This window comes from Poecilia mexicana, unplaced genomic scaffold, assembly GCF_051168715.1.
Source record: "Poecilia mexicana isolate PSO_F unplaced genomic scaffold, ASM5116871v1 scaffold_9, whole genome shotgun sequence".
Lineage (NCBI taxonomy): Eukaryota > Metazoa > Chordata > Actinopteri > Cyprinodontiformes > Poeciliidae > Poecilia > Poecilia mexicana.
Window position 1 is genome coordinate 28,213,812 of NW_028263378.1, and position 4,794 is coordinate 28,218,605.

The following is a 4,794-nucleotide window of genomic DNA, read 5'->3' on the forward strand; positions in this document are numbered from 1 at the left end:
GTGCCTTTTTTACAAGGTGCTGTACTTTCACTTTGTTTCAGCAGAAACATGGATTCCATCTTATATGTTCAGGTCGCAGATGTGCTCCGCTTTATTGAACTGCATTCACTGTGATCAGTATTTTCATTATTCTTACCAAAATAATATTAAAGTTATATTGAACTACGAGGACCACTGAATGCAACAAAGTAATATTGTGGATGAGTATGAATGGTACTGCACTCCTGTCAAACAAAAGTATGTCTCCTTTTTTTATTCTTATTCGAGAGTTATATGGACTACAAACACTAGACACATAATTTAAAAACGAACCAGCAGTCTGGATGGGGAAGAAAAAGCCAACCAGAAAGTCTCGGGCAGGTTGATGCTGACCATGAAATCTGCTTTGTCTTATTTCAGAGTGGCTTTGACTTTTTCTGTTTTGTTTTCTCCATTAACCTCAGTGCACTTTATCTGAGAAAAAGAAATTGCTATGATCCTTTCATTTGTTTTCCCTTTTGATCTTTTTTTTTATTGTTGTGTTCTTGTGTCTTGCCATGTTGGTTTATTCCTCGTGTCAGTCTAGTTCTCGTTTGTGTTTTGGATTTACACAGTTAAGATTATTATTTCTTAATGTTGCTATTCGGGTTTCTTTTTCCTTTATCCTGTTTTTTTTTTCACCTCAGCCTTCCACGTTTCTTCCCTTCCCAGCTGTTAAATGTCTCCTCATTTATGCCTGCCTTCTCCTTTCCCCAGCTGCATCCGCTCATCTGGTCCCTTTGTCATTTTCACTCCCACCTCAGCATATTTAGATGGCAGTGTTGTGTAATAATAAACTTATTTGAGCTTCATATCTTGTTAATATATCAGATCCGGATCAAATAAATACCTGGAGTGTTGCCTTGATTCTTTCATGCATGCTGTTTGAGAAACACTGGATCTCCCATGACAGTTTCCACGCCGAGCTCACCCACGGCTCCTTCAGACTAGCCAGCAACAATTAGCAAACATATCAGCTGAGCTCATTATACGAGCTCCTTCGCAGTAAAATGCTGGTTAAAAATGCTGTTAAAGGGTTAGTAGAGGAGTGAAGTTGTGACAACTTCCTGAAGACAGAGTTTCAGAAAGAGCAGGAGCTTCTTAAAGAGACAGAGGCCCAATTTTAAGGTTTTCAATTAGAAAGTCAAATTTCTTTTAAGTCTTTGATATATACAACATTTTTATAACAACTGAAGGTTACATAGTTACTTTATTCTGCTATAAGATGATTTTATGTGGCTGGAAAATGCATAATACATGATACTTTATCTCACTGTTCTCTTCTGACTCAGTCTGTTTATTTCCATCTCTTTCCATTATCCTGTTGTGTTTTCTAGTCTAATTTGTCCTATTTTTTTGTACTTTTTTTCCATTTAGTCATAATTCAACAACAGTCCCATTCTCCTGTCTGTGTTTTGTTCAGCTTCCAGGTTACCCTTCACAACAGAAACAGTTTCTTTCCGTTTCACTTTCTGCTTTACTTAACTCGTTCATTGACCGTTGTTGTCCACAAACACCTTCTGTGATTATGCGATTATTTAAGGCTATAATTGCTTATTTCTTCAAATAATTACAGAAAAAAACATGACTGTACATAAAGCTTACACACAGTCAGTTCATTATTGTCCGTCTAAAGAGGATTTTGCTCCAGTTGAAGTGATCGACCTAAAAAGACCTGCTCCGCTTATACAATAGCCTTCATCTAATTCTAGAGCCTTCATTATGGTTGAATATATAAGCAGTCCTTCATAGATTCCATCTACGCAAAGATTTGAGCATAATGAATAAATCAATATTCCATTTCCAAATTCATTAAATCTTTTGAATCTATAAGCTCAGTAACCAGTTCATGGCAGTGGTTTTGAAGACTCTATGATCTGACGAAGCAGGAGGAATGTGGCTGTATGTGAAACAATCCCGCTATTTTTCACCTATGGTGATTAAATTAACATACTCTGTTAGAATGGTATTGAAATGCTTTGTTGTGTCTCAACAAATAAATGCTCTGTTGTTATTTATCATTTACTTGTCTTATCCGCTTTTCAAAGCACTTTCACATCACAAATCACATTCAGAAGTGTGCACGGATCGATAAATAATAAATCACTGCGTTGATGGGCTGCGTTAGCTTCAGCGTCCTTTCCAGGAATTCTTTGAAACCGTTACGTGTAAAACCGTTCACCTACTTGCACATTACAGAAGTACGCAGTAAAGTTAATTTCTTTCACTGGTGAAACTTATAAGAAAGAGAATTTAATTAGTAGATAGAGAAGAAATTAAATGGCACATATAATGAAATGCAAAGGAAAAGTAAATTTAAATAAAAAATGATTTCATCTGCTTTTTAAAATGGGTCCAGACTCTCAAAGTTGAAGTGCAGCAGTGTGGAAAGAGTAATCCTTGGAGCTTTATACCTAGTCCTGGGGACCTGGAGTAGATTTTGGTTTGAGGACCTGTGAGCTCGAGGTTGAGCATGAGGCTTTAATAATTTAGATTTATACAAAGGAGCTTGACCATGTATGCCATATCTGCCTGAGGTGTGTGTGTGTGTGTATGTGTGTGTTGTCCTCTCTTGCAGAAAAAGCTGACTGACTCCACTTGCTGCTTGTCTGAGCTCATCAAAAGCTGCTATATGGCAGTGGCAAAGAACCCGGATGATTTCCAGTCTTCTGTCCACTCTATAGTAGTAAACTGGATCCTGTTGTGATTCTCTTTATCACATGTAGTTACTGACCTCTTGAGGCTGCTTTCTGATCCCAGAGTGTTTTGTTTCACTAGCATTCGCTTTGCTTCATCCTTGGTTAGGTTTCCATGTCTGGAACTTAACTCTTCTTCTACATCCTGGATTCTCTTCATCTCCACGGTTCTCCCTCCTAACTTCTACCTGGTCAAATTCAAAGTTTACAATTCTAAGCAGTGCAGAAAATCAACATCATCGTTCACCACTTCTCTTTCTGTTCGCTGAAATTCAACCAGAGGAATCCAAGTCAATGGGAGAAAGTCTAGACTGAGCTGTGAAGCAAAATTTGAATTGCGAAGGAAGGTAATGACCAAAGTCCAATTGAGAACCAGTTCTTTTCCTTTTTTAAGCACTCAATTAATCCACTCCTCTTCCTATCAGTCCTCTGGAGAACCTCCAGCCAACAGTATGGTAGCAAATATTCTTAATAAAAAACCTTCCAAGCCATTTGGATGACTTATTACTTACTAAACCATTGATGGTTAGTAACTAAAGATGTTTCTGCACCTTAGAATAAACAAAAGACATTTTGTATTCACTGAGGTTCTCTCTGTCTGATATTAAAATCCATCTTATCTATTAAAAAAACAAGTTCATTTTGACAAAAGAAAACCAAAAATCTAAACGAGGGGAAATATTTTTAACGTATGATGGGGACACAGACTCAACTTCTGAATAACTCTTCTGTCTAGTTCTGTGGGATTTCAAGCAAAAAATGTTTAATCCTTCGAGCTTTGAAATGGTTTATTCACCTTCCTTAATCACCTCATTGAAAGGGTTTGAAGGCAAACACATTTCTTTTGCTGGTGAAGCGTTGGTTCACACTGGGTGCAAACATGGAACTCCGCCAAAGCAGGTGGCAGCAAGTTACAGTTACACACAACTGTGTAAATTAGGCGGCAAAAGCCCCGTTTTGTTATGGATTATCAAGGAGACCCTGCTGTTGGACTGCTAAACCAGTGACTAGATCTTTTGATTCAACTGCTTAATACTAGAAAAGCTGCAGAATTATAGAAAAAGATATATTTTTCTAGACAGCCTGAGATTCATACATGCAGATCAATCCTGTTTTGGTAAAAAGAAATAAAATCAATTAAAGGGTTCAGTTAAAACATGAGAACGTCTATGAAAAATATACAGACAAAATAATAAAAATAATAAAATCCTGTTATGAGAAAGATTGGGTAGCTTACACTAAACACTGGATCCAAAATATAACTCATTATTCTCATTCCATTCAAGACACGGGTGGCCATTTAGATTTTTGAATAAAAAAAAAATGTTATTAGACTTCACTAAATGTGGTTCACAAGGTAAAATAAAAAAACAAGAATTTAGATGCTGCTGCTTAACATTAATATTAGCTGGTTATGTAAATCAACTCTAATTATTTGACTAATGAAATAGTCCTAATATATATATATATATATATATATATATATATATATATATATATATATATATATATATATATATATATAGTCATATTAAAATATATAAACTTTAATAGTATAATTCAAGCAATGGATGGCATAATTTATTTGACATTGTAAAGTTGTTGGAGTTTATCATATTTACATGTAACTAAAAAGAAAAGAAAATCATTAAAACTTGTTTCGAGCCACAATGTTAAAAAACACTTTTAGAAGGACAACTTCACAACTTAATAAAATTTGTGAGAATGTGAAAATCATCAATGTTAAAGAACCACCACTTTATGTCTTTTTTTAGGTTATTAAACTAAGACAAACAAAACTTTTACAAAAAGATTATTTATAAATTGTCTTCTATGGGACGTTGACGTTTGTGGAAAATAATTTAAGGAAAAAAGCACTTAGTTTCCAAATGTACTCGTGCTATTCTGTTGTGGAAATGTAATGTGTGGTGTGCAGATTAGTTAATAAAAATTTTGACGCGTGGTTTTGTAACAACTAAACATCCATACATCTAGTACAATTAGTGACGTTTTGTTAAGCGCATCTTAAAATTCAAACAGAAAATGGCAGAGGTGAACTCACCTACATTGAGGGCGTCAT